Source organism: Peromyscus maniculatus, chromosome X, assembly GCF_049852395.1.
Source record: "Peromyscus maniculatus bairdii isolate BWxNUB_F1_BW_parent chromosome X, HU_Pman_BW_mat_3.1, whole genome shotgun sequence".
Classification (NCBI taxonomy): domain Eukaryota; kingdom Metazoa; phylum Chordata; class Mammalia; order Rodentia; family Cricetidae; genus Peromyscus; species Peromyscus maniculatus.
This window is the reverse complement of record NC_134875.1, coordinates 131,164,224-131,189,483: the sequence shown is the minus strand read 5'-3', so window position 1 is coordinate 131,189,483 and position 25,260 is coordinate 131,164,224. Positions and strand designations below refer to the sequence as shown.

The 25,260-nt window shown below is 48.2% G+C and overlaps 1 protein-coding gene across 1 annotated transcript in view; it reads right to left on the bottom strand.

Moving 5' to 3' along the window:
- Window positions 1-4,784, bottom strand: part of Bcor (BCL6 corepressor) — a 122,106-nt gene extending 117,322 nt beyond the window's left edge. Inside the window, exon 1 of the mRNA XM_015995799.3 lies at window positions 4,619-4,784. The gene's annotated coding sequence lies outside the window, so the exon portion shown is untranslated. The remainder of the gene's footprint in view (window positions 1-4,618) is intronic.
- Between the last annotated feature and the right edge of the window lie 20,476 nt (window positions 4,785-25,260).

Below are 25,260 nucleotides of genomic sequence, written 5' to 3'. Positions count from 1 at the left end.
TCCCCACCTGGACTCTTCGAAGCAAACAATCGCCGCGAGCTTTCGAAGCACCGGAGCGAGCCAGGAAGAGGAAGGGAAAGTGGAGGCCCGGAGCGCGCCTGGAAAGCGTGTGTGTGCGCGCGCGCGGGAGTGGGGGTGGGGGTCCAGGGAGCTGGTGGGAAACCCGGCTGAGCTGAACGCCAACAACCAGAACCAGCTGTTCCACCCGGGACTGCTGCACTGGGCTCTCTAGCCCCAGGCAATGGACTTTCGCCCAGAGCTGGCGCCTCAAGTGGAGAGCAGCCGGGAGCTTCGGGAGGCGCCACTCGGCACCTCGCCAGATCCACCGGAGGATCCCAGGGGCGCGCCTGGAGCCAGGGGACCTGCACGAACCAGCCACCACCGCGGGCGGCCGTTTAGCTAAGCCGCACAGGTCCACTGACGATGGGTGATAAGGAGTTCCTAGGCAATCTGCTACCCCCAGGCCCTAGTTACCTCCGGCGGACGTGACTGCCGGATGCCGTGTGGCTAGGTGGGCTAGGGGCCTTAGCACCGCCTTCCTTGGCCTTTTTTTTCTGTGTCACAGAGTCACGGTAGATTCTGTTTTCGTACTCTGCAGCTTTCCTTTGCAAAATAATAGCCCCAAATGTGGGGCGTCTCAAGCCACATTTTCCTTTGGAAGAGTCCAGTTAGTCCCTTTGAAACACCCCCTTAAATAAATCACATGGACTACAGTGTAGGCGAGGCAACACAGGCCTCTTTTCTAGCCAGTACAGGGCCTATTCTAAACTTTAGGGTTTTGGACAAGGTACTTAGCAATTCCGGACCTCCGTGTCCTCAACCTGTAAGGGAGGGAAAGCAGTCTTAGTGTCCATCCACCTCATAACATAATAGTGTTGTTTTGAGGAGAATCTGCTTCCACAAATAAATGCTTGGGCTGCTGTGGTGCCTGCCACGTGCTCGTTAGGATTTGGTGTTCCCTTCCTATGGGGTGAGGGTGAGGATGGGCACCTCCTCCATGTTAAACTTCTCACAGGTCTGTTCAGAGGCGTGTTTAGGCAAAGTGGAAAGAGCATTGTTATTGCCGCCAGAAAAGTTTTTGTTGGGGGGGGCAGGGTTTCTCTATGTAGCCCTGGCTGTCCTGGAACTCGCTCTGTAGACCAGGCTAGCCTCAAACTCAGAGATCCGCCTGCATCTGCCTTCCGAGTGCTGGGGTGCTGGAATTAAAGGTGTGCACCACCACTGCCCGGCAGTCCCCAGAAAAGTTAATGCAAAATGTCCTCAGACTATCTCTGGACACCTTATCCTTAAAGGCCCGTGTTGGTGGTGTGGAAGAGTGCCTTCCCTCCTCCTCACAGGGTCTCACTCTGGATCCCAGGCGGGCCTGGAGTTTAAGACAATCCTCTGCCTCCACATCCTAAGTGCTAGGTTTGCAGGGATGAGCCTCCCCGCCCTGTGAGAGTGCTCTTTAATGGCATTCATTTAGTCTGGATTAATGTCAAGTTCCAGCCAGGGATCAGACATTATACCCACACTCTCCCAGCAATCTTAGGGGATACAGTACAGGTCTTCCAGAATACTCTTCCAGCCCACCCTTTCTGATGATTCAAGGCTACCCTGTTCCTGGAGAGGCTGGGTAAAAATCAAGTGGTCTGCCAGTGCAGACTACATTTTACTGACGCCCAAATCTAAGGAGTGTTTATGTGAACAGGATTGGCTAGATTCCTATTTAAGAAACGGTCTCCTTACTATCTCTGTCTGGCACCATAGGGAGCTGTGTGGGGGTGGTAAAGGAGGGCCTGAAGTGTCAACTATAACTCATAACATGAGGTTGCTTTTCCCTCCTGGAAGACAAGGCATTTCTCATACGTGGCTACCAGCGGTAGACTACTCACTTCAAAGTGCTGGCCATGGGCTGTGGCTCTTAGGAGATCCGAGCTGTGAGAGCCAGGCCGCCAGCCCAGAGAAAGACAAAGAACACGGGCACCTCTAAGGTTTGCTCCTAAGGGCTTGGGTCACCTCTGGGGCTTGCCCTGTACTGTCTCCAATCCTCTACAAGCCCTGGCCGACCTGCCTCTCTGAAACAATTCCTCAGACCCAAATCACAATCCCAGTTCTCGAGCGCCACCCGGAGAGTTCACATTTCCCCTCCTCCGAGGCCGTGTGGTGCGCAAGTGAGAGTCCCGAGGTGGCGGCGGCGGCGGCGGCGGCGGCGGCACAGCTCGGTGACCTCCTGCTGCCGCACCCTGCAGCACATAGGCAGGAAAAGAAAGGCAAGAGTAAACCCACAAGAGTGGGGTGTAAAAGCGAAGTACAAATAACCCGAGGCAGGAGCATGCAAGGAAGAGTAAGCAGCCTCAAATAGAAACTAGAACTAAAATAGTCTCTCTGAGTTCTATTAATTAAAGGCTCTGGAAAGGAGAGCAAAGGAGACCCCTCTCTCTTAGGACACATTGACCATACCAAGATAATGGGGTTCAGCTCAGACCCTCCAGAAGACGTGTTTCAAAAGCAGACATTTCAGTAAGATTCGCATCTACAGATTAACCTGTTCTCATCCTATTCTTAAGCGACTCGGTGTGTTTGATTGTGGGGGAGGGGACGTCACTTGAAATATACACGGTGAATCTGTATTTAACTGGGGTAAGTTCCCGTAGCTGTCTGACCACATTTATTTGGTCCCTTTGAGAATCCACGTTTTCTAGCCTCAAGAGGGACAGGCGGCCCGCATGGCTCCTCCCTCGGTGGTTTCCTGGCGAGGCGCCCATCCTCCTCTAGCACCGGGAACAGAGGCAGCCACATTAATACTCCCAGGCAGCCTGTTCTGACCTATACTGTCATTTTTTCCATCGGTCAGGATCAGGCTGGGGTGGGGGTAGCGCTCCTCCGAGGGGCTTTGCACGGATCGTTGGGTTTTCCCCGGCGAACTTAACACGGAGGCAAAAGGGGCAGATGGAAACCAGGCCTCGGCTGGCCGGGCGCGCGTAAGCGCCTCACTCGGCAGCTCGACGCAAAGCCAGGGCTGGATTTTCGAGGCCTGGGCCCGGCGGCTTCCCCGGGCCGGCGAGATCCTCTCTCCCTAGGCTGAGCTAACATGCTTTCCAAATTCCGCCCCCGGAGACAGCAGCTGTGCGGCGAAAGGGGGGCGGGGGGGACCCACAACTTTCCCACCAGAAAAGTGTGTGGCGAACAGGAGTGATGAAGGCCCACCCTGATTCCGTGCACGTAGCGGCACAGCATCTAATCAGTGTCACTGCCAGAAATACGCTTCTGCGGAGGGCGACACCCCCGCCCCCGCCAAGCTGCGGGGTGTGTGTGTGTGTGCGTGCGCGTGCAAGTGTGTGCAAATGGCGTCTCCTGTCGTCCCGGACTCTGCTCAGCACCCGCTACCGCGACCATGAGCAGACGCTGCAGTCAACTGAATTGCAGCGTCTGGAACTCGAACACGCTGAGGCCCGGGTGTCCCTCCCGGGTCACAGTTAAAAGAACTAGCACACCAGTCCGGGCTTCGAGGCTATTCTTCCTCCCTCACCTCCGGAAGAGCCACCCTTCCTCAACTAGGGTGTGTGGGGAGGAGTACAGGAAACTTTGTAAGACAACTGTTCTCTGCCTTCGCTGGAGGAACGGGGTGCCTTTCTCGTCCCAGGCCAGCCCACACCACTACACCCTTCCCAGGCCTCAGTCCTGAGCCTCGTGGACTCCCCTAGAAAGGGGAGTGTGGTCCAGGTCATCGCCGAAGGAATGCTACACCAAAGTGGAGAGTTCCCCAGGGTTCTGGCAGATGACCAAGTTTGTGTCCTTAACCCTCCCACGCGAGAGCATTCCGCGCCACTTTGAGCAAGTGTGAGGCCCGCTGCACTGGAGTGGTGCAGGTGGTTTCTCTCCAGTACCCCCTCAACCACGTAATACTCCTGGGCAGGGGGGGGGTGCAGAGTGCCTCTCCTCTCTCCCCCAGGAGGGGGGTGTGAGTTCGTGCGTGCCACCGACTCACTAAGCCACCTCTGCTGCCCTCCCCCCGGGATAGCCCTGCAGGACGCATTCTCCCTCAAGCGTAGTGGGGTGCCCCTGGGACTCAGGCAAGGATGGCGGTTCCGGTCGTTCCGGGATTTGCCAGAGAGAAGAAAACAAGGCCGGTGACTGCAAGAGCGGCGCCTCCCTGTTCAGGTCTCAGACACTCGTGTAATCTCCGCGTGGATCTGGCTCTTGCCAGGAGGGAGCCCCGCTGGCGTCCCTCTGACCCCACCCCCACCCCCGGGCACCGTTCTCCTCCCGCCCGCGCCGCAGCACGCGGAGCTCGGAGCGCCCCGGATCCCGCAGCACCCCTCCTTATGCGCGCGCCTCCCGAGCTCGAGCTCCGGGCTCCCCTCGCTCCCGGAGCCCCGACTTCTCGTCTTCCACCTTGGGCTGCGAAAGCCGCCGCCCCGCGCCACCCCCGCCCGGCCGGGCCCTTGTCTTAGCCGGGTCCCCCGCCAGCTGCACGGCCACCGCCGCACGTGACCCGCCCCCGGCGCGGCTTCCGCTGAGCTGCCTGTTCCGGAGCACAAACAATTTCTGCTCTGACGCGGGGTCTCTCGGGCCCGGGCGTCCTCTCTTCCCTGCCCCCCCTTCCGGGTACGAGAACTCAAAACAACTCGCTGACCTTCGGGTGGACTAGCGCCGACTTCCACCGACTCCGGCATTCCGTTCGAACCCAGCAGCCTCGGCTTCTAAGATTTCACTCCGCGCCTGGCTGGGGGGAGGGGGTGATGTCTCCGGGAGGGGGTGTCTCAGATCGAAAGAGCCACTTCACGCTCTTTCCCTTCCTCCGAAGTGAGTTTTTAGTCTATCCGGCGGCTCTAGGGAAATTTGAGTGGCCGCGCGCAAAGGACCCCTCCCTCTGCGTCCTGCACACCCCGCCTTTTCTACCATGACCCGATTTCCAGGGTCAGCGGCAGGAGGCCTGGCTAGCGTCGGAAATACCCCCAAGCGGCGATCTGTGGACCAGGGAGTACAGGAATGAGGTGGCTGTGGTAATAATGGTGGCCCTCACCTCACGCTCTGTGCTAGGGCCTTGCTTTGCAGAGCTGGAAACTGAGGCACAGAGAAACTGTAGTTATGCTGCTGGTTCAGTTACCTGCGAGTTATGTGAGAATGTGAACCGACCCAGTGCAGGTTGGTTAAACAGCCTGTGGCAACAGTCACCTTGTTATCCAAAGTACAGACTCATCTAGAACACCTAGTGTTCACTTGACGCCTGTTTTATTTGCACGGAGCATTGTGGTTTGTATATAGTAGGCACTCAATAAGTATTGAGAGAATGGGTGTCTGAATAAATGATTGACAAGCTCTTTGATGGCAAGTGATTTTACAGAAAGCACTAACCATTGTTCTTCCTAATAGGATTGTCCTGGTTGAATAAAACCTGTAGCTTTTCCCCCTTAACTTTCTTTTCCTTCCTTTCTTTTTTCTTTTCTTTCTTTCTTCCTTCCTTTCTTTTTCTTCCTTCCTTCCTTCCTTTCTTTTCTTTTTTCTTTTTCTTTTTTTTTGTTGTTGTTGTTGCTGTTGAATGTCTCCCGGTAACAGGAAATCTTATTCAAAAATACATTAACCTCCCATCCCTGCCCTTGCCCCCACCCCTACCCAAGTCAATTAGCCTGGCAAGCAATTGAAGGAACATTCCCAAAGCTGCTGCTGCTGCTTGGTCTCAGTCTGCTCCTACACACACACACACACACACACACACACACACACACACACACACACACTATTTGCTGTGTAGACTTTCTATGCTAAGGGACAGGATGTATGCTGCAGTTACAGCTGGTATTTCTGGACACAGCAAGAAGGCTGGAGGATACACCCACCAAACAAGGTTCCCTGGCTTCCCTTATAATAGGTGGAGCTGGGAAATCTACCTAAGTGTTGCAGTTCTCTGGTTATTTTATTTTTTGGTTTTATGAGGCCATCTCACTCTGTAGTCCCAGGCTGGTCTGGAACTCATGGCAACCGGCTTGCCTCATCGTCCTGAGTGCTGGAATTACAAATCGGTATGAATTATCACTCTCTGTGCAATGCGTTTGCTTTGTTTTAAGATTTATTATTTTAAAGTGTGTGTGTGTGTGTGTGTGTGTGTGTGTGTGTGTGTGTGTGTTTATGTGCACATGAGTGCTGGTGTCCTCAGAGGAGTCGTCAGATCCCTCGGACTGAAGTTACACGTGTTTGTGAGCCTTCCAGTATGGGTGCTGGGAGTCAAACTCAGGTCCTCACAACGATGAGCTCTTAATTGCTGAGCCATCTCTCTAGCCTATGGTTATTTTATTTTATTAATTCAAGGACCACACTACACAGCTTGCTCCATGTGGCAGTCCTCACCAGCTGAGAGGTCACATCTTCAGGAAGGCAGCCATCTACTTCTAACAGACAGTGCTGCAGTGCTACTCGGTGGGATGACATCTGTGATCTGGAGCGCTGCCATGGGTACTCTATGCTTTCCTGTTCCTTCCGGTGGCCCAAGACAGGATGCAATTCCAAAACATTCTCATATTTAGACAGTGCGGTAGAATGCATTCTTATATGGTATCACGCCCCTGGATCTAAAGCAATTAACCCTTCTGTTCCACAGTGTGGTAACTATAAAATAAGAGCAGATTTCACTTCTGCTTACCTGAAAGAAAGGCTTCTCCTTTATTTAGTATTATCCTGCAGCATGTATGAATCAGAGCAGGGAATGGGAAAGATGCCTGCTCTGTTTCTGATTATTACTGTAATCCTCCCTCCTCCTCCGCATCTCACCCTCCCTTCCCACCCCTCCCTCTCTTTCTGACAGTTGTCTATTTTGGCTCATGTTCCTATGATTATTGACCGAGAAATGAGAATGTGTATTTTCTCTCTAAGTTACAACCCAATCTGGATTCCAAGGCTGGGGTTCTGGCTGCTTCTTTTACAGTCTGGTCTGGAATGGCCAACAGGACCCTATTACCTCAGTGTGAGGCCTATCCAGCGTTGGAAGTGTCCGAATTTTCCAAGGAGTTCACCGGCTGATAGTAGTTGAAAACGGCCACTCGGAAATGCACTCATCCCTTGAGCAGAACGGATGCTGGTGAGCACTGAACCGGAGGTTCGAGATGCTAATTTGATTTATTATCTGTGTACAGCCTGGGGAGGAGAAAGGCTCATAAAAGTGTTCTAGGCTGGTCATTCTGAATGTGAGCGTTTATTTATCTGCAAAGCTGCCGAATGTCCCTGCAGGAAGTCGCGGGCTCAGCAACCCCTGACTGCACAGACAAAAGTCTGCCCTGCACACAGGGCTGCTTTGATTGTTTCCAACAGCTTTGTGCTTTCCCTGGGGGAAGAAGAGAGTCACAGAGGCAGTTTTCTTCCTCTTTTCTCACGCTGCAGAGGAAGTGATGTTGTGGAAACAGTGGCATTGACTTGGCCAGCAAACCACATCGGGCAGGAGTTGGGAAAAGCTCCCGGCAAGGTGACAGCACTCATGGCTCCACTGCTCCAGGCCCCAGGAAACCTCAGCTGCCTTGGAGCATGGGGACCGTCGGGTGCATACAGCTGGCCTGAATCAAGAGAAGCCATACTTGGAAATCATTTCCCAGGGCCCAGGATCCCAGAGGTGCTATGGATGATTCCAGAGCTGTTGAGTCAGGGTCTGATTAGGAAGGAACAAAGCTGACAGTGGATTTAGGGCACATTTCATTCACTTTTCTTTACAGTTTTTTCCCCCCTGTGGGAAATGGCTGGAGAGATGACTTAGAAGAGCGCTTGCTTCATAATCCTGAGGACTGGATTTCGGATCCCAGCACCCACATTACAAACCAGGGATCTCCACAAATTTAGGAGGGTCGCTAGGGCTTTGTTGCCTTCCAGCCTAGCCGAGACACAAGCCCCAAGTTCAGGAAGAGGCTTTACCTCAGAGGAATGGGCAGAAAGTGATGGAAAGCACACTCAGTGTCTCATTATGTCTTCCACATTCCCACACATGTTTGTACGTACACACACACACACACACACACACACGTTTGAATACCCTTAACAGACAGGCAGTCAGATGCATAGACACACAAATAAATTAAAATTTAAAATTTTTTTAAAGATTTATTTCATTCGCTGGGATTGAAAAAAAAAGATTTGAAGCTTGGTAGTTGTTACAAACACCTTCAGTCCTAGCATTTGGGAGGCAGAGGCAGACAGATCTTGAGCCTTGAACTATAGAACTAGCCTTGGTCTGCAGAGCTAGTTCTAGGACAGTCAAGGCTACACAAAGAAACCCTATCTCGAAAAACCAAAAATAAAACAAAATAATTATTTGAGCTGGGTGTGGTGATGCACAGCTTTAATCTCAGCACTTAGGAAGCAGAGACAGGTGGATCTCTGTGAGTTTGAGGCTAACCTGGTCTACAAATCAAGTTGTAGGACAGCCAGAGCTGTTACACACACACACACACACACACACACACACACACACGCATGCACGCACGCACGCACACATGCACACATGCACACACATGCGCGCGTGGAAAAAAAAACTGTCTTGAACAACCAAAAAGAGAAGATTTCTTTATTTCTTTATTTTTATTTTATGTGTATAGGTGTTTTGCCTACATGTAAGTCTACAGACCACATGTGTATCTGGTGTCCTAAGAGATCAGAAGAGGGTGTTTGATCCTCTGGAACTGAAGTTACAGTCTGGTCTTGTTATTATGTAGCCCAGACTGGTCTTGAACTTGACACTGGTCTTGTTACTATGTAGCCCAGACTGGTCTTGAACTTGACACTGGTCTTGTAATTATGTAGCCCAGACTGGTCTTGAACTTGAGGTGAATCTCCCAGGGACTGAGGTTGTGAGAAGAACCTCCACATCTAGCTTTTGCTACTGTTGTTTGGTTTTTAGTTTGTTTGTTTTTGTTTTGTTTTGTTTTGAAACAGACTCTCTCTAGGTAGTCCTGGCTGTTCTGGAGCTCAATATGTAGACCAGACTGGAACTCACAGAGAGATCTTCATGCCTCTGCCTCTCAAATGCTGGGATCAAAGGCATGCATACCATGCCCAGCACACCTAGCTCCTCTTAATTACAATCAGACTGCAACCCACAGAACCAGGGAGGCTATATAGCAGGGGGACCCTAGAATGACTATGACTTATAATCAGTTTTGGTTTTACTCAATTACTGGGCAAGCCTCAATGAAACATTTCACAATTAGCATAAGAATTTATACTGTATCAAGCTGATAATACAAAAATAAATTTTAAAAAGTGAAAAAAAAATGAAAAGAAAAGATATAAGAACAGGTAGCAAGAAGCCTGAGCCATTAGGCCATACAGTTGATAAGTAATATAAGTCTCTGTGTGTTTACTTGGCTTGCAGGACTGGCAGGTGAGAGAGATTTGTCCTGACCATGGGCCAGGCAGGACCAGGAAAACTTTAGCCACACTCTCTCTCATCCTCGCCTCCTTGTGTTTCGGTGTGTTTTGAGAGAGTCATGTGCAACCAGGAATGACCTTGAGCGCCTGATCCTCCAGGCTCTACCCACTGAGTGCTGGGATTGCACTCATGACTTCACACCCGGAAACCTTCCTATCCTACAGTTCATGAAAGGAATGACTTAGAATCCAGGATATCCTGCCAGTCTAATACTCGGTTAGACTTTGGAGACGATATAGACACAAGTCGTCTATGATTGGATTTTTTTTTCAACTAGGAAAAAAAAGGATGTCAATTTCTGTTCTATTTTTTCTTTAAGGATGTTCTAAAGAAATAAGTGCATATTATTTATAAAGTCTTTCAAAAAATCACTCCATAAGCCATGACTTGATGAAGAAATTTGTTAGAAACAGTAGTTTGGGTTTCAGAATGTTTTACCTCGAGCCTCTATTTCTGCCTACATAAGATTTAGCTGGAGGATCAGGCCCTCTGAATAGGTGAGACAGTTGATTGGCTTGATCAGTTTAGGAGGCATCCAGGCAGTGGTACCAGGTCCTGTGCTCATTGTATGAGTTGGCTGTTTGAAACCTGGAGCTTATGCAGGGGCACTTGGCTCAGTCTGGGAGGAAGGGACTGGACCTGCCTGGACTGAGTCTACCAGGTTAATCGCAGTCCTCAGGGGAGGATTTGCCCTGGAGGAGGTGGGAATGGGGGGTGAAGTGGGTAAGGGGAGGGGGTGGGAGGGGGGAGAATAGGGGAACCCGTGGCTGATATGTAGAACTGAATGGTACTGTAAAATAAAATAAAATAAAATAAAATAAAATAAAATAAAATAAAATAAAATAAAATAAAATGAAATAAAATAAAATAAAATAAAATAAAAAGATTTAGCTGGATGAGTTGTCCTGGGACTCTAGTCTAAGTTTCTTCTCAGATGACATTATGATCTTACAATAAAAGAGTGAAAAGCTGGGGTTGGGAATTTAGCTCAGTGGTAGAGTGCTTGCCTAGTAAGCACAAAGCCCAAAGCCCTGGGTTTGATCCTCAACTCCAAAAAAAAGAAAGAAAGAAAGAAAGAAAGAAAGAAAGAAAGAAAGAAAGAAAGAAAGAAAGAAAGAAAGGAAGGAAGGAAGGAAGGAAGGAAGGAAGGAAGGAAGGAAGGAAGGAAGAAAGAAAGAAAGAAAGAGAGAAAGAGAGAGAGAAAGAAAGAAAGAAAGAAAGAAAGAAAAGAAAGAAAAAAAGAAAAGAAAAGAAAAGAAAAAGGACTGAAAAGCTTTCTGCTCTCTCTAGAAAAAAAAATCTGCATCTAATTATAGCCCCCAGTACTTTGTTACTATATGACCCAGGCTGTCCTCAAACTCTTCTGTATATCCCAAGAGGTGTATAGCCCAGGATTGTCCCAAATTTGTGGATCTCCATCTTAATTTTCAACCCATTCTTATTTCTTGATTGTTTTAATTTGTTTTGTTTTTGAGTCAGGGTCTCAGGTAGCTCAAGCTGCCCTTTAACTTGATACTTAGCTGTGAATGACATTGAATTCTTGCTCCTCCCAAATGTTGGAATTACAGGCTGACTCTACCACACCCAAACTGTGTTTTAAAATCCCTATCTGTTTGTGCCATTTACTCCTTTAGATGATGTTTTTTCTGTCACCTTAGCTGCTGCACATCAATCTACTGATATTTTAATTATCAGTGCCCCACCTGCCACTCAGGCCTAACTCTAGCGGGGCTGAGGGACCTGGCTCTGTGGTCACCTCCATATGTAGGTTTAAATTAAGTCTCTATTGTTCTATTTATCAATAAGACTCAGAAGTCACCGGATGGTGGTGGCACACGCCTTTAATCCCAGCACTCGGGAGGCAGAGGCAGGCGGATCTCTGTGAGTTCGAGGCCAGCCTGGTCTCCAAAGCGAGTTCCAGGAAAGGCGCAAAGCTACACAGAGAAACTCTGTCTCGAAAAACAAAAAACAAACAAACAAACAAACAAACAAACAAAAAGACTCAGAAGTCAAAGGCTGGGGTGAAAACCTGCTAGCTCAGAGAGGCTGAGTAGCAGCTAAGCTGGTTTTACTTTTTGACCAGAGACACTGCAAGAGACAAGTCCCCTCCCTCATCCCAGAACCAAGTGAGCTCAAACTCTAATCCTTTCCTCCTGTACATCTTCTCTATCCAAATGGCAGGCTTCTCTATGGCCAATTCCGCTCAGCTAGTCACTAGCTCCACCCCCTGATTCAAGGTATAATTTTATTGGGCAGTCTCAGGAGTGTGAAGAGTGTGACCAAAATATCCCATAACATTTAAAGCTTAAGCACTGGGAGGAAAAGGGAGCTGGGGGTGCTGCTCTGTTGGTGGAGTTTTAGCTTAGCATGCTCAACACCCTGAGTTTTGTACCCAGAACTCCTTAAAGAGGAAGAGAAGGGAGACCACCTCCTAGCAGAGCCAGCTTCTTCTGAAAAGGTTTCTCAGAAGTCCCACCTCGTCCTTGCCTTCTCGGCTGCCAGGAAGAGGCTGAGTATCTCAGTCATCAAGTGTTGTTCTAACAAATTACTGTAGGTTGGGAGGGCTTAAATTAAAACCATCATCTATCCCTCATAATTCTGCAACACAAGCTGGCAGGTCTGGTGTCTTGTGGGGGCCCATTTTCTGGCTGTCTTCTCCTTCCATACTCCTGTGGTGGAGAGCAGAGAGACAAGGCAAGCTGTCTCCTGTCTTTTTAGAAAGACGTGAATCCTATCCACGAAGCCCCACCCTTATGATCAGTTCATCCCCAGCGGCTCTACCTCCTAATGCCATGACTTTAGGGGCTAGCATTTGGATGTGAATTTTGAAGCGCTACCAGTATTCAGTCTCTGGCATTAAGAAAGGATGTCTTTTAGCTTGGGCACACAGCTGCCTCTGGTTAGGAGGAAGGAGGTATGGATACTGGTGCAGTCAACCTGTACTTTAACCCTCAGAGATTATATAACAGAATGTTAGTTTTCTGCCCATGTGACAACAAATACCTTTAAAAACAACTTCATTTTATTTTGTTGTTACTGCTTGAGTGTGTGTGTGTGTGTTGGTCTCATCCTCCAGAGGCATCCCTGCCAGAAGCATGATTTGATCTTCCAGAGCAGTGGTTCTCAACCTTCCTAATGCTGCGTGCGACCCTTTAATCCAGTTCCTCATGTTGTGGTGACCCCCAACCATAAAATTATTTCCATTGCTACTTCATAACTGTTGTTTTGTTACTGTTACGAATCATAATGTAAATATCTGACATGCAGGAAATCTGATAGGCAACCTCTGTGAAAAGATCCTTCGACACAACCACTCCCACCTACTCCCACCCCCAACCCCCACAGAAGGAGTTGCAACCCACAGGTTGAGAACAGCTGTTCTGGGGCAATGTCCTCCATTGAGGCCATATGACTCTTGATCTGAATGTCATTCAGAGACTCACAGCATACTCAGATTCAAAAGCAGAACTGCATAAGAAAGACTGGCAGACATCAAGCATGTGATTGCTTTGGGAGTGCTTTCATAGTGGACTAATCATGTGCGGTTGTATCTTTAGTGCTGAGGAGGTGGAAGAGATACAATCACATGAACCGGAGCACCTATTCCTGATCGTCATTGCAAAGGATGTAGGAAGCCCTGCGGGAGAGCAAGCTACAGGAAGGTCTGGGAACTTCAGCATAGGAATCACATCTGAAAGCCAAATCCTTAGGCTTTGGTTGTCAAACCTATATGCCACATGTGGTGGCATATGCTTATAATCCCAATGCAGGGAGGCAGAGGAAGGAGGATCATCATGAGTTCAAGGCTAACCAGGGCTTCATAGATAGACCTTGTTTCATGAAAACCAAAACCCCTAGTCTTGGTTCAAATCCAACCTCTTGACCTTAGGGAAAATCTCTGATTCCTATGTGGGAGTTACTGTAATTCCCAGACAGCAGCTTACAACCATCTATAGTTCCAGTTCCAGGGGATCTGACTTCCTCTTCTGGCCTCCAGAGGCACCAGGAATGCATGTGATAAACAGATATATACGCAGATAAAACATTCATACACATAAAATGAAAAAATTTAAAAATTTGTTGTTTTGTTTTGTTTTTCAAGACAGGGTTTCTCTGTGTAACAGCCCTGCCTGTCCTGGAACTCACTCTGTAGACCAGTCTGGCCTTGAACTCACAGGGATCCGCCCACCTCTGTGCTGGGAACAAAGGCATACACCACCACTGCCCAGCTAAAATCTTAAAAAATTATTTTTTTCTATCTTCTTTATGTGGAAATTTAATTAAGTTGCCTGAAATGGTACAGCTAGAGGCTGAAATAATATCGTTAATGCCAAATTGTGGGTCATTTTAAAGTTTACAGTTAAAGTAACTTTCCCAAGGTCACACAGAGATAACATTAAAAAACAAATCACCTCCCATTCATGGTGGGAATGCTTAGCAGACTTAAAAGGAATCAGAAATTCCTTCAATGATAATCATTAAATTGATAAAGTATGTCTAAACAAAACTTACAACAAACAGTCTAACTAATGGTAAAATATTGAACACTTCTTTCTCCCTGAGATCAAGAACTAAAGAAGTCTGTAATCATTTCTATTTATGATGACAGTAGCAGTCACAGCCACCGCAATCAAGCAAGAAAAAGAAACAAAACCATCTGAATTAGAAAAGAAGAAGGAAACGTATTGATTGCAGATGACCTGCTTACACTAGTATAAAGAAAATCCCAGCCGTGGTAGTGATACACGCCTTTAATCCCAGCACTGGGGAGATAAAGGCAGGCAGAGCCGTGTGAGTTCAAGGCCAGACTAGTCTACAGCAAGAGTTCCAGGACAGCCAGGGCTACACAGAGAAACCCTGTCTCAAAAAAAAAAAAAAAACAAAAAACTACAATCCAAGTACTATTCAAAGCAATTATAATAGCACGATCACTGAATTTAATGCAGAGCTGTTGTAAGGTTTCCTCCTCTCCTCCTCCTCCTTCTAGGCAGGGTCTCATGTAGCCCAGGTTAACCTGGAATATGTAGCACAGGCTGTCCTTGTATTTCTGATCCTCCTGCCTCTATCTCCCCAGCGCTGGGATGATAGGGATATGCTACAGTGCTCAGCTTATGTAGTGCTAAGAAGTGGAGCCCATGGCTTCCTGCATGCTATAGAAGCACTCCATCCGTGGACCACATTACCCCCAGCCTCTGTTGTGGGGTCGCAGTGAGGAGTCTACATGGGATGCTAAGGCCTGAGCTCTTTCACTTTTCAGCTTGGTGACGCTCTCTCTTCAGCACGCCTTTCCCCCGTTCCGCCAACGCAGTCTTCCTTCCTAGCCTATCTTCGTCCTCTCCCTTCGGGCCTTCCCCCCAGTCCTTTCTTCACAGACTCACTCCCGTGAAGTCACTGTGCTCAGGGCTCAAGTACACAAGCAGTGCTGCATTGTGTCCTATATGAGTGTCCCCTCTAGCATGTGTGTATTTGTGCATGTGTGTGTGCATGCACATATATGTGATACACTCCCATGTACAGCACATGTGTGGCAGTCAGAGAACTGCCGTGGCTGTCGGTCCTCACCCTCCCTTCCATCTTTTATGTTGAGACAGAGTCTCTCATCGACCTGGAACCTTCACCATACAGGCCAGGCTAAGTGGTCCGTGAGCTTCCGGGATCTGAGTGTCTCTACCATGCCTTCTCCCCGTTGCTGGGATTACAGGCACTGTGCCAGGCCTTTTACATGGGTTCTGGGCATCTAAAGTCAGGTCCTCACGATTCTCAGGTAAGTGCTTTGCCAACTGAGTCGTGTCCCCAGCTTTCTGGTGGCTTTTCTTGGTTTTGTTTTGTTTTCATCCTCATCGTTCCCCTTGGATGACTAACGTTGACTGTCAACTTGATTGGATGGAGACGTGCCCAAGACAGCAGGAAAGCACGCATTTGAGTGAGTCTGTGAGGGCGTTTCCAGGAGGAGGACCCATCATTCCCAACGTGGGTGACATCATCGCATAAATTAGCGCCACAGGGGCAAAAAGGAGACAACTTGAAAAGCAGGCACCTTCCCTTGCTCTTTCCTGGCTGGTGTGAACCGTTCGGCCTACCAGGTCCTCTGTGCCTCCCATGAAACCTCCCAAATCCTGAGCCAAAGTCAACAATTCGTCCCTTTAAGTTGCTTTTCTCAGGTACTTGTCACAGCAAACAAACAAACAAACAAACAAACAAACAAACAAACAAACAAACAGGTATCTCCCTAGCTTCTTGTAGGGACCGCTTTTCCCCCTCCTGCTTCCGGTCCTATGCCTTTCTAATCTATTTGTCTCAGAGTCTCCAGTGTGAGCGTCCTAAAACACAGACTTGGTCTTGCCAGGCTTCCTGTGCTGCTTTTAAAAATTAATTTATTCATATATTTTATTATTTTTAATATAAATTTCAATTTCAATTGTATTTATGTGCATGGCCATAAGTGGGTGTCAGAGCCCTGGAAGTGGAATTATGGAAGGTTGGGAGCTGCTGTGTGGGTCCTGGGAATTGAACCTGAGTCCTCTGCAAGGGGTAACCAGTGTTCTTAACCACTGAGCCATATTCTTAATCCCTATTTATTTATTTATACAGGGTCTCATGTAGCCTAGGCTGGCCTCAAACTCACTGTATAGTCAAGGATAACCTTGAATTCTTGATCCTCCTGAGTGCTGTACTGCTTATGAGGTGCTGGGACTGCTAGGCAAACTCTCTACCAAATGAGCTACACCCACAATCCTTAAATTCTTTTAAGACCTAAAAACACTAACAATTTTTATTTTTTGTGTTTGGTGCTGCAGATTGAGCCCACGGTCTTTCTACATACTAAATAAGTCTTATACCACTGAGTTACTGACTCAGCCTTTTTTTTTTTTTTTTTTTTTTTTTTTTTTTTTTTTTTTTTTGAGACAGGCTCTTGTAATGAGGTAGCCACGAGCTCACTCCATAGCCCCAGCAAAGCCTTGAACTCACAATTCTAAGTAGCTGAGATTATGGCTTTAAGGAAGCCACCAGGTCCACTTCCTTGACTAGAACATCCTGTGTGTGGTGGTCTTTCTCAAGGCAGGGCCCTGACTGTCTCTTTTCACATGCCAGTCTTAATTCTAGTACCTTTCAAAGCTGACAGAGCCAGGGGCTGTGGCGCACACCTTTAATCCCTGCACTTGGGAAGCCGAAGCAGGCAGATCTCTATAAATTTGAGGCCAGCCTGGTCTCCATAGCAATTTCCAGGCTACATAATGAGACCCTGTCTCTGAAACTATACATAAAATAAGAGCCAAAAGTTGACCCAGAGCAAAGGATTTGGGACTATAAAAGGATTGACCCGGGAACAGGGTGAGGAGTGTGACACTAAGACCAGGCAGGAGGATGGCCACCAAAGCATGCATTTACCTGCACATGGACCCTCTGGGGCTCAGGCCTGCTGGTGACCCTCTGGCACCCTTGTAGCACACTTCTCAGAGTTGAAAAACCAGCCTTTCGGTAGCTAGCACCACCAACAAAGCCCAGTTTGATGGAAATATTCCCACCACTCTCCAGAGTACCACTGCCACTGTTCTCTGTCCATGTGGGCTTTTCTTTTTTCGGAGCTGAGGACCGAGCCCAGGGCCTTGTGCTTGCTAGGCAAGCGCTCTACCACTGAGCTAAATCCCCAACCCCCATGTGGGTATTTCTAAAACTCAAACTCTTAGGGCCTACCCCTGTGCGTGGTGGTCAGCTGCGCATGCTTCTGAGCCGAGAGGCCAGTCCCAGGAGTTACTCCAAGTCCTTACCATATTTAGAAAGTCTCAGGTGCTTTGTAGGGTGTGTGTAAGGATATGAGTGGGGCCAACACAGCTTCCTCCAATGTCTTTCTTTTTTGTACCCCAGGTTGGTCTTGAACTCCCTAGGTAGCAGAGAATAGCATTGAACTCCTGATACTTCTGTTTCTGCCTCCCAAGTGCTGGAATTATAGGCAGGTGTCACCATGCCCAGTTTATACAGTGCTAGGAATTGAACCCAGGGCTTCTTCGTTCATGCTAGACCAATACTCTACCACCTGAGCCTGACGCCCAGCCCTTCCTCCAAGGCTTTCGCGACCATCTTCCTTTTGCTCTGGGTGCATGCTCTTCATAGTACCCTGGCTCCTGCTCAGCCTTTCATTCTGTTACAGCACTAGGACCTGGGGGAAACCCTCCCTGATTCCCACAAGCTGTCCTTGTTCTCAATACAGCACAAAGCAGACTGCTGCCGCCTTGGTTACCTGTCTGTCCCCTACTGGACTGCAAGGCACCAAGGCCAGGAATGTTGTCCTTTGGTAACACCCCCCCCCCCCACACACACACACCGCTGTGCACCAGGGACCCTCAGAGTTTAATTTAGTTCCTGGCATAAACGTTGGTACTTTAGAAGTAGATAACTCACCCCACCACTCCCCTATACAGCTTCATTTTTCTCTACCTAGCTCTCCATCAATTAATGGGTCTCTCCAGCTTTATTGCCTATTTCCGACCATTCCCAAGGACTTTAGGCAGCAACCAGATGTTTCCTTTCCTGTGAAGGTGTGAGTGACCATACCTTCTGAAGCAATGATCAGGACACATGATCTGACACGTTTCAACATGGGACAAAATATTTTAAATATCACCGTCTCGGCAGATTTGGGCAGTGTGGTTTCATTGTAGGAGTAATGGCGGGGACAAGAACCACGGTCTTGTTATGTCTCTCCAGAGCAGACAGAGCACTGCCTTAAGGACCTCTGCCCTGTGGAGAGTGGCCCCAGAGCCAGCCCAAGAGAGAAGTTGATGTTGGTGGCACTAGCTGGCGTGATCGGAAGGAACAGGGAAAAAATTTGTGGCAGAAACAAGCAGTCATTAAGACCATATGCTCTATTTCTAATCGATGGCTGTTAGAAGTAATTCCCCGACATTTCATTCATTTTTACTGCCTCCCCTTCAGGGGCAAGAAGAACAGCGTTGTTAGGCTGCGTTTATGGATGAGGGGACTTCGAAGCAGAGAGGTTAAATGGCTCAGCCCCCGTCCCCAAGTGAATCAGACACACAGCCAGCCTCCGATCCAGAATTCCGACTTGAGCTTCTATGCCAAAATCCCTCGGGGCACATTTCCTCTCTCATTTGCATAAATCATCAACATTTTTTTCCAAGCTTGTGCTGAGAAAGCCCCTTTTCAAACAGTGGAAACTCCCTTTGCCTTCTGTCGCCTTAGTTTTATTTCATAAACCAAATTCTTTTCCTTCAACACGGAGACTTGCTGTTTTCCCTTCCGTTGAGCCCTTTTCAAAAGAGGTCGTGACCTTTGCTTCTAGATGCAATGGAAACGGGTGAGCCCGACTGAATGAAACATGATCTGGAGCCCATATCAAGTGTAATTTCAACTAATGTTCAAAATACCATGCGGTTGATTATAAATCTTGCCTCCTGGCAGGTTATCAGAAAACGAAGAATGGCTAAATGCTGCTACTAGGTTTGAACTCCGTGGGGCGGAAGGCATGCTCCCAACACGGGGATCGAATTCCTGGGGTTAGAAATCAGAAACTGGCCATGCCAGGGCCACACAAGCTCTGAGCCCTTTCAGTTGGGAAATCTGTAGAAACTCATACCTGACATGGCTGCTATGTGGACCAGGGCTTCTAATTACCCGCATAATTACATAATTGCTCACAATCCTTTCAGGTCCTGAAGAAATTCTTAGCTTGTGACCTCATGTGCTTCGTGGTCCTTAGGTGACTCCATGGATGTTTCTGGGCATGAGCCTCGCTTCTTGGGGTCCCAGTAGCCCTTAGCACATTGCTGACCCTCTGGGGAGGAAAATCTTTGCAATGTGTTCGGTTCAAGCTTCCCTCCCTGTCACGTACGTTCCTTACATTAGATAACCAGAAGAATGTATGCCTACTCCGTTTTTGGCTCAGGGGGAGGAGAGAAAAGCAATGCATCAGCCCTAAATCTTTAGTAAGGTACAGTTCAGCTTAGATTTGTCTACATGGTACTCTCTTACTTTAGTACTTCTCAGAGTAGTCGACTGCTAGGGCAGTAACGCTGTGAATCAGAAGTTCTCAGCACAGCCAGGCTCAGCCTTACATGTCCTGACACTGACTGCAGCTGGCGGGGGGGGGGGGGGGGGGGGGGGGGGGGGGGGGGGGGCTGAACTTAGCCCGCTTCTCTTTCTTCACCTTGAGCCAGCAGCTTCTTGAGCAAATCTCTTTGTCTCTGTCTGTCTGTCTCTGTCTCTGTCTCTATCCTCCGCCCCTCTCTTTCCAGGGTTTTGCTATGCAATCCAGGCTGGTCTCGAATTTATCATGTTGCTCAGGCTAGCCTTAAAGTCACGATCCTTGTGTCTCAGCTTCTTGTACCAGAATGGTGGCTCATTCTCTTCTTAGGGCAGATCCCTAGAGAGCAAAACCAGGCCAGATGGGGCATAAAGCCCTTTTCTGCTAACGCACCTGTTCACAGTCTGTTGACTAAAGCGTGTCACACAGCCAAGGCCAAAGTCCAGGGACAGGGAAGCACACACCTCAAGATGGAGCTCAGAGGAGTGACTAGTTGATGAGCTGGACTCCATCACCAGCAGGTCTCACCTCTGATGGTCTCTGTATGGCCACCCCTGGCCACTAGAGGTATTGAAACCCGAACCTCCAAATGTGACCCCCCTTGGATGAAGAGACTAGAAAAAGATGATTACTGGGCAGATGGCTCAGTAGCAAAAGCGCTGTCGAGCAAGTGTGAGAACCCGAGTTCAGATCCCTAGAACCCATGCAAAGGTCAGGAAAGCATGGCGGCTGCCTAATCCCAACACTCAAGAGGCAGGTAAGAGTCCCAAGTGGCCTAGCTAGTCTAGCCGGAATTGGTGAGCTCTGGGTTCAATGAGAGACCCTGCCTTAAAAAAATAAAGCAGCTAGGTATGGTGGTACACATCTTTAATTTCCAGCTCTTGAGAGACAGAGGCAGATGGACCGCTGTAAGTGTGGGGTCAGCCTGGTCAACACAGTGAGTTCCAGGCCAGCCAGGGCTATATAAGTGAGATCCTGTCCCTAAACAAATAAAAAATAAGTAAAATGGAGAGCCACTTAGGAAGACAGCTGACACTAATTTAGGGCCTTCATACACATATGCACCCAAGTGTGTGCACCTACACACATGAGAATATGCCTTATATTTATGCATCACACACACACACACACACACACACACACACACACACACACACACACACATGAAATAAAAATATAAAGATTGTGAAGTGAATAGCAATGGGAAGTGGGTTGGGAGATAGATCCTAATCCAATCTAACTAGGGAGGGGGGAAATTTAGAGACACTGAGGTTCTGTGCCCAAAGGAAAGAACTTCTGAGGGCCCAGAGAAAAAGTGGCCTCAGGAAGACCCCACAGCACAGGCTAGAACTTCGGGGAAACAGATGTATATTCTTTAAGTCCCTTTAAGACCAAATGCTTGGCTGGATCTTCTCTCCACACCCACTCCCAGAGACAGTTGGCCTTGCTCTTTCGAATAGGGCTACTAAGAGAACAAGATGTGCCTCTGTGAGCGTAGGCCGTGTGTGCTTGGCTGCCCACAGAGGCCAAAGGCATCCAGTGCGCTGGAGCTGGAAATACAGGCGGTTGTGAGCTGCCTGACATGGGTGCTGGGAGTCGAACTCAGGTCCTCTGGAAAAGCAATATGAACTCTTAATTGCTGAGCCATCTCTCCAGCCTCTATTTCTTTATTTTGTGTGGGGCATGTGCAGAAGCAGGTGGATCTCTGTGAGTTCGAGGCCAGCCTGGTCTTCAGAGTGAGTTCCAGGACAGCCAGGGCTATAACAGGGAAACCTTGCCTCAAGAAACCAAAATAAATAAATAAGTAAATTAAAAGCAATCATCATAGTATGTTTCCATTTCTTTATTTTATTTTATTTTATTTTATTTTACAATACCATTCAGTTCTATATATCAGCCACAGGTTCCCCTATTCTCCCCCCTCCCACCACCTCCCCTTACCCCCAGCCCACCCCCCATTCCCACCTCCTCCAGATCAAGGTCTCCCCCGAGGACTGGGATCGACCTGGTAGACTCAGTCCAGGCAGGTCCAGTCCCTTCCTCCCAGACTGAGCCAAGTGTCCCTGCATAAGCTCCAGGTTTCAAACAGCCAACTCATGCAATGAGCACAGGACTTGGTCCCACTGCCTAGTTGCCTCGTATGTTTCCATTTCTTCCCGCCCTTCTAGAAAGAAACCTAAGTGGTAGTAGTATGTTCCGTGTTTAATCATTGCTTGACAGGTGTGGAAGGCTAGGCCAAGCAATTGCTTTGCTGTTGTGTAGCTCTTCTCACCATTTTGGGAAAAGAAGAAATAGTTCAATGGAGAAAATGTGGATTTACACCAAACCTCAAACATCATGAGCCTTCATAGCCACCATGTGTTATTCCTGAGAATATTCACCTATTTTGTTAGAGGAGAAAAAAAATACAGTATTGCTCAGCTTGCACATGGAGTGAGCCAGAGGGTTTAAATATCTTTAGATATTTAGATATCTTTAGATGGATAGCTGTTTCAGGTGTATCCAAGAAAAAGGACTCCTCTTGTAAAAAGCATTAGCTATAGACTGAAACAGCAATAGTTGGGGCAAGAAGACTTTCCCAGGGCTAGAGAGATGGCTCCCCAGTTACACAGTTCTGGTTCTGGTGCTGGAGATATGACTCAGTGGTTAAAAGCACATACTGCCCTCATAGAGGACCTGAGTTCTGTTCTCAATACCCAAGCTGGGCAGCTCACAACTGCCTATAACTTCAGTGTCAGGAGAATCTAACCCCTCTGGCCTCATGTGCACTTAGCCACACACATATGTGCACCATAGACATAATTAAAAATAATTAATAAATAAATAAATAAATAAATAAATAAATAAATAAATAAATAAATAAATAAATATCTTGTTGAGACTGTGAAAGGCTACTATGGGGACTTTTGATGTGGCCATGAACCTATGGAGGCCAGGAAGTGGAATATAATGATTTGTATGAGAAATGTCACCAATAAGCTCAGGCATATGAACACGTGGTTCCCAGTTGGTAGCACTGTTTGGGGAGGATTAGGAGGTGTGGTCTTGCTGGAGGAAATAAGTTACTGAGAGGGGACTTTGAAATTATATAGCCTCACCCACTTCTCTCCCTCCCTCCCTCTCTTTGTGCATCATATTTGGAGTTGAGATGTGATCTCTCAGAGGCTCCAGCAGACACACCTGCTTGTTACCACGCCTTCCCCATGGACTCTTATCCCTCTGGAACAGCAACTCAAATAAACACTTACTTCTATAAGTTGCCTTGGTCATGGTATTTTATCAAAGCAACAGAAAAGTAACTAATAGAGGCTTGTCTTTTTATTATTAATTAATTAACTTTTTGCATCCCAACAGCAGTTTCCCTTCTTTCCTCTCCTCCCAATCCCTCCCCCCACATCCCCTCTCCTCCCATCTACTCTCTTCCATTTCTTAGAAGTTGGTCTTAATGTTCACATACCTAATACAGAATTTGAATCTTAAAATACATGTAATAAGCTGGGAGTCTCTGCAAACCAAAAGACTGTAGCCGCAGCTCTAAAGGGATTGGAGACAAGAGGACCATGGGGTTTTTCTGGCTTTCAGCCTGGCTGAGAGATCCCCTGGTTAAGGGAGAGACTCTGCCTCAAAGGAAAAGATGGAGAGTGACAATGGAGGACACCCAGTGCCCTCTTCTGGCTTCTGCACATGAAGATGTGCAGAGATGAGTGTATTTCCTACACACACATGCACACACACACACACAAAACTTTAAAAAAAAGTCATCTTCCTCAAACTATGGAGTCACTGAAAGTGTCTCAGAGTTGGAAACATGGAGATGTCTCCAGACACATCTGATCCAGCTTGCCAGTTTTTTTGTTCATTTGTTTGTTTTGTTGTTGTTTGTTTTTCGAGACAGGGTTTCATTGTGTAGCCTGGCAGTCCTGGAACTACCTCTGTAGACCAGGCTGGCCTCAAACTCACAGAGATCTGCCTGCCTCTCGTGTGCTGGGATTAAAGCGTGCACCACCACCACCACCCGGCCTCATCTTGTTAGTTTTCACTTGGATTGTTTGTAAGCCACTTGACCAACACGTGAGTCTCTAAGCGGCTTCCAAGAAGAAGAAGAAGCCGTATAGGAACAGGTGGGGCTGCTACAGCTTGCTGAAGAGACCCAGTAGCCTTTGTACAGTCCCTGTCCACTGTAGCCAGGGCAAGCCTCCCGGCGCTGTCCCTGCCATGCGGGCCACTGCTATGAATGATGTGGGGATGGATGGGGCTGGCTGTGAGGATCAGGCCTTGACTCAGCACCAGTACTTCCCCTTCTACTGCCAGAAATATCAGATGGCCTGGGGGCCGTAGATGAATGAAGTCAATGAGTGCTTGGTTGCAGGGTCCAGGGCTTTCAACTGCTAAATCATGGTTTCTTGTTGACAGTGTCCACAGACACCGATGTAGCCCCGTATGTCAATTTAGCGCTAGCTAGGGACTGAAATCAGAGTTGAGTTGGAATACACTCTAGCCCCAAATTATACAGTGGATAGGAATTTTTTTCTGGGTCACAATTTGGCATACAAAGACCAGTGCTCTTTCTTTTCCGGAGACTAGAATGATCTTGGCTCTTAAGCCCTATTTCCACTGGTTGTAGAAAAGGCAGGTGAGTCAACACCACCCAGCTTAGGAATTGGCAACGTTATAGGAGTCCCTTTCAGGGTTTCCCCCTCATCCTACTCCTCTGTCCTTCCTCCTGAGGGTAATTAAGCTTGTTCTTTAGTCCCAGCTGAAGGACAATTCCACATGCTCACGCTGGTGCTCAAGGACTTCAGCCCATCCACCCAGCGGCTTGCCTGATCCCTCTGTTGAGCAGACTAAAAGGAGCATTTCTTTTTCTCCCCCATAAAGTCTGTGATTTGAGAAGGGCTTATCAGGGTAGTTTATCTCGGTTCCACTTGATGTCAGCTAGGGTGGCTGCCAGGGCAGGGCCTAGGATCGGCTATGGGGTGTTTAGGATAGCGGATAATGCTGTCACTGGTGACTTCATCTGGAGCTGTCAGCTGGAGCTCGTGGCCTCTGCTTGTGGCCTAGACTTCTTTAGAGCGTAGCATGGAAGCCCAGTTCTATTGGCAAGTGGGGGACAGCAGGGGAAGTCAATTTGCCTTTTGTGTCCCCCGTCCTCAGAAATCAAATAGTGTGGCTCTCATCCTACTGTTTGCCAAGATAAGTCACAAAGACCTGCTTAATCTGCTGCTGGTGGTTTTTCCTCTTTGGTTCTTTGATCTGATCAGCCTCTTTCCTCCGCTGATTAATTTTATCTTTTATTATTATACATATGTATATTATATTTCTTGCTATGTAGCCCAGGGTGGTTCTCTTACCCTAGCCTCCCAAATATAAAGATTAGAGGCATGAGGCACCCTGCCCTGATGCCATGCCCAATTTTAAGAGAAGAATGCAACAGACTTGTTGGAGGGAGCTTCTGGAACCATAGGTGAATGTCTAAACAGTGCCGAGGCCACTTGTAGACTACAATCTCTCTTTTTGATACAGTTATCATTGACCTCTCAGCTCTGCCTTGGTGTCTAGTCTGTTGGCTGTGCTCTGGTTCCCTTGCTGGTACCCAGTCTCTTGGCTTTCTAGCCTCATGGCCACTTCTGTGCATCTGGAGGCCTGGAGGAATACCCAGAGCTCCACTTCTCTGTAGTTGAGGATGCCAGGAAGCCGCGTGCCTGCCCTCAGGGCATCCTTGCCTGTCGTTGTACTGGTTCTGGCTCCCTGGTGGGTGGGAATCTCACTCTGTGGTGTGCAACTGTCCCTGCCCCCCCCTGCTGTATGGAACTCCAGCTTCCAGTGC